The 14,991-nt window shown below is 39.0% G+C and overlaps 1 protein-coding gene across 2 annotated transcripts in view; it reads left to right on the forward strand.

The window, feature by feature from the left end:
• Positions 1 to 14,991, forward strand: part of LOC149140800 (DNA (cytosine-5)-methyltransferase CMT3-like) — a 362,012-nt gene that overhangs the window by 298,508 nt on the left and 48,513 nt on the right. The window lies entirely within an intron of this gene.

The raw sequence follows: 14,991 nt of genomic DNA on the forward strand, positions 1-14,991 counted from the left end.
AAGCCCTAAAAGAGGCACGTGTGGCCTAGAGTCCAGGGTTTCAAGATATAGATCAACAAAAGAATGCCTAGGAAAACAAGCAACAAGGAAAAGGTGTGCAAACTGCAAATGATTTAATCAACAAAAATAGAGAAAGAAAGTCTTCAAATTAAGCCCTGAGTTGAAGCTGTAGCTAAGGTTAGGGTTTTTCTAGGGTACAAAATTACTTAGTGTGGATGATGTCAACCCTACTAAGGAAAATTCAACTATGTAAAATGCTAGATTTTGAGCAATGTTGCACGAAGCGGGGATGAAATGGGGATGTTTTTTGGAAGCGGGGACGTGGAAGCGTCATTTTCCAAAAATCTAGGAAGCGAAGCGTCTGCTATATATATATATATATATATATTATTTATTTATATTTTTTTGCATTTATACTCAAAACAAACATCCCAAATACCAAATTAGTTGTAGAAGACATGAAAATACGCATATTTTTGCATAAATCAAGATAGATATAGCATCCATTGTACATTAATGATTAATTATTCGAGCATCAACCATTTAGATGCATCAACCATCTAGAATCTAGATTCTTCTCCTCTTGTCTAGCCTTTGCCTCTACCTCGATTGTCTAGGGATATCAATCAACATTGCCCAATTTTGATCAAACTACCTAATCCAAGACTTAAAATATGGTAGAAAAAGCTTAACATGCTTGATCGATGATTTTGACTTGATTGAAAGGTCATTTTTTGCTAAGGGCGTAACAAAGGAGTTCAACAATTAACACCACCAACACTAGGGTACATATAGGGCTTGGTGCTCTTGATTAAATGCTAATCGCATACCTTCATACTTGATATAATCTAATGAAATGCCACAATCCCATTGATCTTGAATTCCTGAAAACTGTTAAGTTTGCTGAATTTTGAATAGGATATAAAATTCTATTTTCTCCATATGAAGTCCAATGAGGCTGGAACCACTCTCAAACATCCTGAATCATTTCATGGTAATGTTAAAAATTTAAGTAAAAGGATGAAAATGAAAAATAAAGGAGAATGTCACTTTTACTTAAGAATTTAACATTACCATGAGCGAGCATTTGCTATATTTATATTTTTTTAATATTTTTTTTTGCCTTCATTCCTCACCCTAACCCAAGGTGGACCCACCCCCAACAAGCAAACTTACCAGAAAATAAAAAAATAAATAAAAAAAAACCGATTTTTTTAGGCCGCACGGCACACTTTTCCGAAGCGCATATGGAATCGTACAGGAATTGTATGATTCGGCCTCTGAAGCGCCACACTTCATACAGCCGAAGCGTCGTACGAAGCGCGCTTCAGATATTCCGAAACGCGTTTCGGAGGGACGCTTCCGGAATTTCCAGGAAGCATCATTATTAGTCCGAAATGTGTTTTGGGAGGCACTTCCTGGACACATCCGTACGGACTGCGCTTTGGGGTTTAGATCCGGGGGGGGGGACATTTCCTGCAACATTGATTTTGAGTGAAAAGGATCAACAAAAAAGAATTCAAGCCAGTCAAGCTCCAACATCCATTCAAGAAATGCCCTAATTGAATTTGGCCCTACTATCTAGCCCTAGTGACTTACTTTGAAGGACTTGGAAAAATAAAAGGGTAAGAAATATTGAAGTTTTTTTAATTTTTGACCAACAAACAGATGCCCAATGCGTAAAACTTAACATGTAATAATCAAGAAAGATTTTCCATGAATAATATGTATTTAGATATGGAATTAGAAAAACGCTAGCATTAATTTATTCACGTGAAACAATAAAAATATTCTCTTAAACTTTCAATTGTTCCAAGAAATAGTCTTCTTTGAATCCCAAAAAGACATCTCCAAGACAAAAATGATTCTCAAATAGCAATAGCTTCAAAAAGATCACATCTCCACAAGTGGCAAGATACAACTAGGCTAAATCGAGCTCTCTAAAGGAGGCTGAAATGCAAGAGTGATGATGAGAAAAGCAAATGGAGTGATCCTCTATTGATATCAAGTCAATCACTTCCATTAATTCATCCAAAAGCCCTATGACAAGTTCAATTTTGAGTGTACATGAAGAAAATGGGTTACAAGCCAACCCAATAGCTCAATACAATAAAATAAGCCATTAATAACACGTGTGTTGATTTTTGTAGCATCAGGAGGTATTCCTCCATGCCAAGGAGCCTTCCGAATCAGCAAAAAGAATTTAAAAGTATTAAAAGAAAAAGTTAATTTTTCATATTGGTTTATGTAGGCTCCAAGAAGCCTAAGTCGGTCCCACCATTAGAGGTGGCCCTTGGTTAAAGGGCACCCATTTGATCACTATAAATGCTCAAAGAAGACATCCAATTCGACCATCCAATCAACAACATATCTGATCCGCACGTGCGAAGTCAACAGAAGGGAAGAAAGCTAAGTTTGACCAGATTTGAAGCTGCCATTGACCAGTGTTGACCGAGTTTATTCTTGCACAATTTGACTGAGTTTACAGGCTGCTTTTTTACCGAATCTTCAACCAGTTTGACCGAGAAAAGGACAACTTTGACCACAGTTCTGGGCACTCTGGCCAGCATTGACTGCAGGTCAACTGAGGCTGTTTGACCAAATTCTCTAAGGAAGTTGGAGGGCTGAAATTTGGCCTCCAACCATAGTTGACCAGAAGCAGATCAGATCGAAAATCAGATTATTGACCAGATTTGACCAAGATAAATAGAAGTCAGACATTCTCTCTCCTTTGATCAGGTTTGGTTAGTATTTATGCTTGGATATTTCGCTGAAGATTGAATTCTCCTTAGAAGAAAAGTTGGCTGGGATTCTCCAAAGTTTGGGTTTTCCTAGGGTAATATTTTGTCATCTTTTTGTGTATGGTTGTCTCTTTATGATTCTATGGTTATTATTGCATTATAGTTGAGATCTTCTATGCATTATTATCTATGGTTATTATTGGATTATTGTTGAGATCTTCTATGCATAATTGCTTAATGGTATAAGACTATAAGTAACATAAGACAACTTGAGAATGCAAATCATTGGAAGTAATTATCAAGATTAGAAAATCAGTTTCTATTATAAGAAAAATCAACTTGGGATCAAAGCCTAGGTGAAGGAGCAACCTCTATAGTATCTTGAAGAAGTCAAGTTTTAGAAAATCTGAAGTCAGTCCTAAAGACAATAGTTCAACAAGTACTTGATTTTTCGATTGTCTGACAAATGGCTCCGAGCCTTAGAGTTGAAAACAGTTGTGTGAGAACAAGCCTAATGAAATAACTTGTTGCCAGTAAGACTGACTCACTGAATGCCTGTGATGAAGGAATATAATCAAGTAGGAAGAAGTGACTTAGCAGCAGACTAAATGACTTAGTGAAAGTACAATTAAATTGTGCAACTAGAGCCAAATTCCACTTTGGACAACTCGTTTGATGGAGATAATCATTGCATTGAATCCCTCTTTTCGAGAGGACCAAAATTGATTTTTGAAGCACTCAATTCGGATAAAGAAAAGTGGATTTTTTAGGTCAAGCCCACAAATACAAAATTGTCAAGGCCGGCCTTGGGTCAAATGACACATCTCATGGACGAAATGACACCCCTTAAGTTGTATATAAATACAAGTGCCCTCTTGCCTCATTTGGATATCACACAACACACATTCTTCTTTTCTCTTCAATTGTTTGGTTCGTATAGGTAAAAGGCAACTCTATTCTTCTTCACATGTGTGATGGTTTGGAGGCATCTTTGACTTCTCTCTTTGGCATCTTTGACTTTTGATGAGTGGGCATTTGGTTTGGCTTTGTTTTCTTGGGTTTTGGATCATGCCAGCATTGTGCTTTGATCATGTGGATAGAGCTGTTAGTCAAGGCCTTGCTATGTGACAATGCTCTTGATATGATGCTAGATAGATGGGTTACCAATCCAATTCTTCTTATGAGAAAATTTTCAGATTGAGAATGACCAAGTACCATTATGAATACCTCCCTAGTTAAGAGGGAGTGTTGAAAAGTGTAACTAGGTCCGGTCTTCATAATGACATGTAATTGTGATTTTTGTAAATGATGAAAGAGAAGAAAATAAAATTATTTTTGTAATGCTTGCTTCATGGGTTTCATGAGCAAAATATTTATTTAGATGGCTCCCATTGAGAGCCTTAGGATTTGTCATTAAAGTCAAAAAAATTAATGTCATGTATGAATAACCCTTCTTGGGGATATAACAATGTATATGAGTCTATGAAAATGTCTAGAAGGCCTCCAACGACAAGCACTAGTCCTTCTCTTGGAGTTGGCCTCAAAACAGAGAATAAACTCATGTCATATCACCTCAAAAAGACACACCTATTCGGATAAGAATATGTTGGCTTATTTATGGGACAAACCACTATAAATACATGGGCAGACTCTTCGCCTTTTCCATAGTGAAGTAATTCAGATATCTCTCTCTGAAGTTCGGATGAGGTTACAATCATTAAGTTTGGATCCCTAAATTCGGGTGGACAATCACAACCAAAATTTCGCATATGTCTCCGATATTTTCGGATGGTAATTACAATCAGAAATTTGGATGTCTTTTTGTGATTTTGGGAGAACAGTGGCAGTGAAGGAAGGCTCGGATCTCTCCAAGTTCAGGTGTCAAAAAGAGAAGAGGCAAGTTCGGGTATATTGCAAGAGACAGGTCCACTGTAGGAGATCAGATAAGGAGATAAGTTTACAGAGATGAAATCAATGCTATCTCTCAGTCAATAGATCAAATTTATCTCTGAGATTCGTCTGATAATGATAGTGACAAATTCGGTGTCACTGTAGTTCGAAGTTGCCACAATGAGGAAGAGTTTGAAGGGCTCACAATTCGTTTTTTTATGCTTCCATAGTGAGAAGGGTTTGCTGCCTCTTCGCTTCAGTACCATTATAGTTCATGCAGTGATGAGGCTCTCGATGAAGTAGTCTTAGTGATACGAAGGAAGAGGAATCATGAAGAAGAGGAAAGGAGCAGAAGACAGTTAAGAGAACTAGTGCCTTGGTCTTGGAGTGGCTAATAGGTCAAGGATCTTGGTCTTGGTATTCATCGATTGGAATCTCTATAAGAATTTGTGCAGATTTTCCTTGCAAAGAGTGAGAGGTTTTAGCCTTGGATGATAACCTACATTTTGTGTCTCTTGTCTATTTATGTTCATGCATTGGTTACTGTTTGATGACGAAGAACACTAATAATATAAGAAGAAGAAGATCCTAATCTAAAGAAGTAAAAAGCATTCACAAGCAATCACTAATTGAAGAGAAATCACCTAATGCTAATGCCCTAGATTTCTCAACACTTCCTTCTCCACCTTCAGTCCCTGGCTACTACTGCTTATAGTACCATCTGCGAGGTTGAGCCTTAGCTCCTCCTAAGTGAAGTCACTCCATAGGCTCTCCTGACCTTGAAGCGTGTCTCGTCCAGAAATCACTTGGATGAATGTACGCCACTCCTTGGAGAACTTGTTGATTGTCGTGCACACCAACTCACTATCCGATGGTTTCTCGCCCACAACTGTAAGTTCATCTTTGATTCCTTGAATGTTGGTGAGGTAGGGTGTAACATCCTTGTCCTTTCGCATTTTGACTGATCTCAGCTTCTCCTTGAGAATCATTTTTTGATTCTCAGATGGATCTTCGTACAACTTCACAATAACATTCGACATATCCTTTGATGTATTCTTATTTGCAATATTCGGGACAATATGATCTCGAACTCCATCTAGGACCATCCTCTTGGCATTTCCCTTCTCTTTCTTGAAGGATGCTAGTTGTTGTGGATTTGTTGGCTCAACCATGACATTTGTCACAAACTCCTTCAAGCCATGCTCATCCAATAGGAATTGCATCCTGGCTTTCCAGACGCCAAAATTAGAGGCTCTGTCAAGTCTGTCCTGATCTCTGAGTCATGCTGTGGCCATCTTTGGAAAACTCAAATAAACTGGAGAACCTTTATACTGGAAATCTCCTTCTCCTTCTGGAAACTTACTTGGCCTTTCTCCTTGCTACTCACACTCCTCCTGGAATGTGTAGATCTACTTCTGCACTTGCCTTCTGTGTCCTTCCCAGACTTACACTGCTTGTTATTCCTCCTTTGGGTAACTTGCTCTACCTCTTAATGTCCTTCTCCTGATCTGGCACATGCACTGCTGACCCTGAAATTCGCACTAGCTGGACTAGCAAGTTTGTTACAGCCTACTGCTACTGGAATTTATGGCCTCGTTTCCTGCAACTATAAAACTGGAAACCCTTTGAGAATTCTTGGAAATTCCCTCTCAGTGTGCTTTTCTCTTCCTTCCCTGTGCTAATCCGCAACTGCAAAACCCTTACTACAAAACTACTGTGGTAGATTTTCTCTACGAATCAACTGTTCTGCTCACCAGAAACCCTCTCCAGCAAATCTACTGCCTACTATAGATATGAGGCAAAATCGAGCTTTTCCTCCACCCTGGACTAGAAATTGAATTTCTGCCTCTCTGCTACTCGCACTGCTTGGCTGGCCTGTGTAGATCTGGAAACTGGTGCTTTAGATCTCCCTTTGAAATTGCACAATTTGGCTTCCTTCACTTCTAAGCTTCTGATTTGATCTTCAATGCTCTGATACCATGTGAAAAAACCTTGAACTGTAGTAACTGGATATTATTCTCCTAACTTTAACAATTTATTTGTTTTTCGTAATTATTATTATGGAAAATAGCAACTAATTCACACTGCAATTCTTCACAATAAAATTATGCTGTGGAAATAAAAATGAGGAACTGAGAAATAGATGGTTACATGCACAAAATAATGACACCATTGTTTTCGGACAATTGTCCCCGGAAAAGACCCCAATGGGAAAACCAACGCAGTAGATGAGAGTTATTGTTATGCAAAAAATATAGAGAATTACAACTGGATGTCCAATTGGCAATTCTTCGACAATTTATCGCCATTGGAAAAATACTAGGAAAATTCTTTTCCCTCACAACTTCTCGATTTGGCCCTCTCTAGCCAACTTGCACTTCCCAACTAATTCACACTGTTGGACTGGAAATATGCACTGCCTACTCATATTAATTCGTTCCGCCTCCAGAACACCATCGGACGAGTCATCCTGCCTTCCTATGTCTCTGGAAACAATTCACTTTGCCTTTGGGGACTCGATCTAAGCACTAGTTAATGAATTGATCCTCTTCTCGATAACTCGCACTGGCAAACTAGGCAAATCACACTGCCAAATACGACCTCTTCTGTTGGATAATTCGACCTCCTATCCTGACACTCAACCATTGGAAAACCTCTTGATATTATCTCCGAAAGTTCTCACTGCTGCAAACCCCTACTACAATCTCTCCCTTGGCTTGAACTGTACCCTGTTGGATACTACGAACAAGTGAATTCGAACTGCCTTCTTCACAAACTGTGTCTTCTCCAATCTCTTCGACCTGCTTTTATAATCTTTCATTGGAGCATCAACAACCAAGATTTAATCATGATCGATTACTCAGATCATCTTAGACTCTGTCGAGTCACTTTTCTGAAAGTCTTTAGAGAAAAATCAATTTTCTCAATTAATACCCATTAATTTATCAATTTTCTTAAGTTAGACGTAAGAACTTTTTAATTATTGATCAATTAATTTAATTGAGGGGTTTCTAAGTGTTTTCTCTTGAAACATTTTTTGGGTTTTGGAGATCTAGCATTCCTTAGCCTCTTCGACACATTTAGAGACTAGAACAGTTGTCTGACACTATCCTATCCATCAAAAACTAATAGTTAGCAACAACAATAGCAGAGATATGGAAGAGCTATGGCATAGGAGGATGGGTCATATCCATCATGGAGCACTCAAGTTGCTTAGAGAGATCGTGGTAGGTATTCCAGAAGTGTTAAATTTAGTTAACAATGGTATGTTCTATGCTTAGCACAATTACTTCAATGTACTTTAAGCAACCCACTAACAATTTCCAAATTAGTTTCCAATAACAATCACATTAATCATAAATAACATTCACAGTAACAATAGATAGAACATAAAATAAAATGTAGAAGGCAGGCCAATACAAGAGGACAACAGATTTGGTGGATGCCAGGGAAAAACCCCAATGTGGGGGAAACCCTTTAATCAATTCTTCTTATTATTATATCAAATGTTTAGTGAGAGAGAGTACAAAAGTCAAAATTGACTTGCCAAATCAAAGACAAAACAACCCTGTAAAATCTGCAATCAAACTCAGCCCTAACCAGAAAGTCAAAGATGGTCAGCACAATAGTCAAATAGTCCACTTGAAGCTAAGTCAAACCTAGTCATATTCGACTTTCCTGGCTGGTCAAAGTCAACCCAAAACAGTCCTTCAAAGACAAGTCAAATTCAGTTAAAGGAGAGAGAGTCTGATGTAATTTTTTGCGGTCAAAGTTACTTCAACCCTGAAATCAATGTTGGTCAAAGTGCCGCAATTTTCTCAATTTCTGTGCCCAGTAATGTGGCCTAGAGAAACAGAAATAATCCTCCAAAAATTGTAGTCAAAACTGGTCAAAGAGTGCCTAGTCAACGCTAGTCAAACTTGGTCAACTCCTAAAATTTTTGGCCTTGCAATTCTGTCCAGAAATTCAACCTCCTTGTGCCACACGTGTGAGAGAGAAAATGCCTAGTAGTTGTACGAACCAATGAGAGGAGAGAGAAGAATGTGTGAGTGATGATGATTCCAAATGAGGTGAGAGGTCACTTGTATTTATACAAGTCGTTGAGGGTGAGGTGACATGTCCATTGGGCTTCATGAAACTACATGATGATGTGGCCGACCTGAACAATTTGCATGTGTGGGCAGAAATTCAAAAACACACTTCTGCTTGTCCAAATTAGATGATATTTATATCAATTTTGGTCCTCTCGAAAAGAGAAATTTAATACAATTATCATCTCCATCAAATGAGCTGTCACAAGGTGGAACTTGGCCCTAGTTGCTAATTTTAACACTCCCTCTCAACTAGGAATAATTCCACCTGCTAGTCCATCCATCATCATCGATCATCATGACATCTTGTCTTCATGAACCATCTCTGTATCTCATCTCATCTCTGTTGTGCTTTGTTGAACACTGATATGAATAATGAAGAAGAATCGATCGAGAGCGAGTCACAAGACCTTACCACTCTCCATTGACAAAAGTCAGGCCAGAGGTAGAATCTCAATTAGACTTGATCCCAGATCAAGTTGTTGAGCATCATGCATCCTAGTCATAGGGAGTATGGAAGTACACGTTGCGTCCATTGGTAGTGCTATGGTCCCTAACCACTTTTCCCAACTCATTGGCTAGATGAGAGGTACCTCCCATGAGTCCCAAACTACATGGGTAGGATGTATGTTGGGGCATTAGTAGGAGAATGTGAACCACTCATCCTACTTATATGCCATAGGAGAAGGTGAACCACTCATCCTATGCATATGTCAATCATAGGGGAAGGCGAACCACTCACCCTACACGTGTCATCAATCGTAGGGTAATGTGATCCACTCACCCTACACACATGTCAACCATCATGGGGTATCACAAGGGAAGGTGAACCACTCACCTTATACACAACGCACCAATAGGAAAAGGTGAACCACTCACCTTATGGTCGCTCATAACTCCAAGAAGCACCCCCTGTCCCCAGGAGCTCCCAGAGTTCAATGTCCAACTCAAGCGGGACCCTCATGGGAGGGTCTTTCCATGATTCCAAGTCTCTCTCGGAAGGCTAAGAATTTGACCTTCCCTAATGGCTTCGTGAGGATGTATGTGACCTGCTCATCAGTCTTGATGTTTTGGAGCCTTATTGCACCTTGTTGTACCATATCTCGAATAAAGTGGTACTTGATATCAATGTGCTTGGAGCAGTCATGGAACATGTGATTCTTTGAAAGGCGAATCCCACTTTGGTTGTCACAGAAGATAATGATGGTATCCATTACGTGCTCCAATAGCTCAGTGAAGAGCTTCCTCAACCAAATAGCTTCACAACAAGTCATACTAGTTGCAATCCATTCGGCCTCTGTAACATAAAAACTATGGCTGAAGCAAGAGAACTGACAGCTTGTAGGCTTAATTGTTAAAATTAATAACAATTTATTAATATATAAAATGTATAAGATGATATATGATTACAATGAGGACAGGTGACCTTTCATGAATGGGCATGTCTTTTAGACATGCCTTTTCACTTAATTTAATGACTATTTACCCTAAATAATATTTAATTATTTAATATTTATATTTATTTCATTTATCTAATTGTTTTGAATTATATTCATAACATAGCCTCTGTTGACACCTAATCCTCATGATTGGGTGAATTTATGTAAATAATTAAATTAGAAATGTGAACAGTCATCGGGAGATGAACTGAACAGTCACTCCCTATTGTATATAACAAAGACCCTACTTGATGGAATAACACACGAATCAATTTCTGCTTTATGGAGTTACTGCTTGGCCTGACATGGTATCAAAGCCAGCTCCTTTTTAGCTCTTGTGCCTTGTAACTCCCTTGTCTGCTCCTCTGCTCTCCATATAATTCAGTGACTGAGTGCCTGTACGCCTGTCTGACACTGCCTGCGTTCTGTCTGCCATATTCCATTACCTGCGCTCTGTCTGCCATATTCTATTTATAAGACCTGCGCCTGACATTCACCTAACGTTCCTCTGCCTGTTCATCTGAATACGTTGATTGCTCTCTGGCTGTCCTGACATAGAATCCATAAACGTTTCATAATTTTTTAGCGTTGTCCTTCACCACCGCTTCCACCATGAACGACTGAGAAAGCAAAGACCTGGTGTCATTCAGGGTTTGATTTCTTCTCAAGTGCTTCGTGGTACCCTTATAGTTGCAGAGGCGGGCAGATCTTTGGCCTTCTCAACCCTTACATACAGATACTGCATCTGCTCCACAAGATCGTAGGTGCTTGTTGAGTGCTCGCTGGCCTTACATTTACGTTGCCCATATTACATTTACGTTTTGCTGCCACACACCGTTTGCCGAGTCTCAGTTCTGAACATTGTCACATACATTTGAACGTTGTCTATCAGTCACATATGGTTGAACGCTGTCTATCAGTCACATACATTTGAACGCTGTCTATCAGTTGCATATAATTGAACGCTGATTTACGTTGCTCCCTCCTGACACAGAGCGTTTTGTCCCCTTTCTGCGACAAGATCACGTTGCGTTTCATGTGCAGTGGCTACATGAATATGGTCAAGATGTACCACTGAGTCATTTGGAGCACTAACCTCTGTTTTTTTGAAGCAATTTTCGCTGGAAACAGTCGTTATAAGTAGATCAGTCATGTTCTGGCAACGAGGTATCAAGCTATTATTTTAGTTGAGAGTTGTTATCTGTTTTGGTGTGGGTTTCAGAGCTGTGTTACAAAGTTTTGTACCCTGTTCTAATATTCCTTCAAATAGTTTATTGTTGGCCTGACATGGCCTGTTCTAATAGTTGAAAGCAACACCAAGGGCCAATCTTGACGGTGATTCTCAAATCTACATTTATCAAGTTGCTTATTGAGTTGTAATTGGGTTGTTTATATAAAGGGGATGTATGCCATATACAAATATAATGGTGGATTTATATGAAATTTATATGAGGTGGATTTATATAATGATGGATTTATATGGGTCATATGGTGGATTTGAAATCTTTTGAGAATGCCCTTTTGAGTACAATTTTACTGTATATTGGTAAAAGTATTTTTCTATCAGCAAAAGTAATTTTTTTTACAGAATGCATTCAATCATATCCATGGTGGGAGTAGTTCTCATTGGCAAGGAGAACTATCCTGAATGGTCCCGGATGATAAAACACACCCTCATTTTCAATGAGTTGTGGAAAGGAGTGTGTGTCATAGACGGAGACAATGACCCAGTCATTTGGGAAAACAAGAACAGCAAAGCTTATGCATTAATCACAACATTTGTAAATGAAGAGGTGAGTCGCCATATTTCGTCATATTCAACTGCGTTTGAAGCCTTACAAAAGTTGAAAGAACTCTATGACTCACATTCTGCATTTGAAGTTGTTCAACTTATGATTAAACTCTTCACTCTTGAATTGCAAAATAATGATCCTCTTGCCCTTGCATCTGAAGTAAAGTCTATAATGCATGATATCAAATCCACTAAGGTTGAGCTGGATATTCCTCTTATTGCTTTTTTCAAGGCACTTTATCCTACTTACTCCAATTATCTTGAGTCATTGCAAGCAAATGGAAATCTCAAAGATATAACCTTTGACTGTCTTGTGAAAAAGTTTGCTGAAAGAGAGAAAGCTTTTGGAAAAAAGATAGCCACTGAATCTTCTGAAGAGACTGTGTGCCTTGCTCATAAAGAAAAGCATCCTCCTCAAGATTCTACAAGAGGAAGAGGTGGACGAAGAGGAAGAGGAAGATATTTCAGAGGCAAGGGGGGCAGACATTCTCAAGGAGAAAAGGCAGATTTGCACTGTATTCGTTGCAAAAGAAATGGATCACATGATGCCTCTACATGAAAACTACCATGGGACAAAATTGAGCAGAAAAGAAACCAACAGAAAGGTAAAACTGATGACACAGACAAAGGTAAAGCACCTGAATCCGCTCACTATGTTGTGGCACAATGTAACATTGGAGTAAATGAAGATTTATTTAATGCTTCACTTGCTTCTTTGAAAAATGATTGGTTGCTTGATTCAGGAGCAACCTGCCACATGACTCACAGAAAAGATTTTTTTCAAGATTTCACTGACAATGTTGATGGAGCAGTATACTTTGCAGATCAATCAAAAATCAAGCCATCAGGGCTTGGCACAATCAAGGTTAAATTGCCTAGTCTTCCAGACTTTCTTCTGGATCATGTTCTATATCTCCCACAACTCAAGAGAAACTTGCTGTCCTTGGTCCACATCCGCCAGCAAGGTCACTCCATTCATATGTTTGATGGCAAGCTTGAGGTAAGAAAAGCATCTGACCACTCACTTGTCATGAGGAGAATAGAAGAAGAAAGGCTTCTCAAACTACAAGGAACCTCTGCTCATGCACAACATTTCTCATACAATTCTCATCATGAAGAAGGTACACTTCCATCAAGTTTATTATGGCATGCTAGATTTGGACATTTGAACTATGACAGTCTCCACTTGTTGAAGAAAAATGGTGTTGCTGGTTTGCTTACAATTCCTAGGAAACTTAAGCAATGTGATGCTTGCATTCTAGGAAAGCATAGAATGAATGATTTTAATTTTTTGAAATATTATTATATAATATATATGATATATAGTTATTATATATATGTTGGAAATGTCAACCCCAGAAAGTCACAGCGTTTGATGGTAACTACTCCCAAAAACCCTGCGGAGTATTGAACCTACAAACAATGTTTGAACCCTAGTGTGAACTGCAGCATTATGATATATCAATAGGCCCTGCTAACATGATAACCATATTTAACTATTCTCTACAGAACGAGGAACGTATTTCAATGCTGAAATATGTAATATTTGAACACACTAGGTTTCATAAACACTGCTCTTCTTAGTTTCTTCATAGTTGTATGCAGCAATGATTCTTATTGAGAGCAGTCTTATGTTCTCATGATGCTGAGAGAGATCCACACTATGCCCCCCGTGAGACAATATGTGGCCATCAGAGATACTTGCTGTGAAATCTAATTCACCTGAGTTACCGGCAAGCAAATATCTTACTGGCACCACAACGAATTGATAAAGCCGTGAACACGAATTATCAAGTTTAACAAGTTTGTCATCATCGTCAGATAAAAATACCAACGATAGTCTGTTGGTGCACAGGATGAATCTAAGAACGTCATAAGGAAGCTGCCACGCTTCCTTCTCAAAATATTCGTCTCCCAATTTCTGCATCGATTGGGCAGTGGACAACCATGATTTCGCCAGCTTTGCTTTCAACTCAGCTTCATCAGCACATAATCTCATCTCTGAAACTGAAGGAAACGATTTTATAATACTGCTCAAAGCACATATATTCTTGTTTCTATTTTGAACAACATTCCTTTTCTTCTTTTCATTTTTTCTGTTCTCATTTAAGACCTCTGAATGCTGACGAATCTCCCTTTTCTGCAAGAGAAAAGGAGGACATGGCAGATCACTTTCCTGCTCTGGATATGGTGCACTTCAATCGCTCATGTAGCTCTGAAAAACACTGCATTACTCGCTTTTTCTCTCAGTTCTCGCACAATCTCTAGGTGTTTTCTTTCAAGTGGGTTTGTAGAATTTTAAGCTCTGTAAAACCCTTGACGCAGCCTCGGCCCTACAGCTATATCTCGTTCCATATTTCTCACACGGAACCTGGTCGACATAATTCTGATCTAAATCATCGAATACAACAGCCTCCAACATTTCCTTACTTTGTTGAATGCAAGTTTCACGTGAAGGGTCGTAAATGTCTCTCAGCCACTCATAAGCACTATGTTCCTCGAAAAATTGAAGCTTCTTTATATTTATATTGGCTTGTCTATATTCTTCATCTTCATACATTTCTGGGTCTATAGGAGGATACTGCTGTGGCATTGAATGTGGAGAACGGTGCCAAGGCAGAGAATTGAGATAAGTAGGCCATGATCTGCGACGCCGCTTGTGGTTCGAGTTGTATCTTTGATCATCATTGTTACCAACAAATCTGTTGTTGTGCGTAGGTGGGGGGCTATCACTATGTCTGCGTTTGCGCTTCATTGTCGTGGATTCATGATCTCTGCGTTTGCGCTTCATTGTCGTGGACTCGTGATCTCTTGAACGATTTCGTTGAGGGTCCGAACGAGAAATGTATGAATCGTCTCCAGCCATAACTACTTCAATTTTTGTGACGGATCGAGCTCCATCGCACTTTTGATTTGCGTCCTCTATAAGCTGCTCTAAATAACCGCTTTTCTGTTGGCTACTGAGCTCGGCCAGAGAGATAGAGATTGATTCATCTTCACCTTCATCTTCATTTGGATCATTTTCTTTTCAACGAACT

The sequence above is a fragment of the Pinus tabuliformis genome, chromosome X (genome assembly GCF_031772625.1).
Source record: "Pinus tabuliformis cultivar Carrire ecotype Pingquan chromosome X, CPIR1, whole genome shotgun sequence".
Classification (NCBI taxonomy): Eukaryota; Viridiplantae; Streptophyta; class Pinopsida; order Pinales; family Pinaceae; genus Pinus; species Pinus tabuliformis.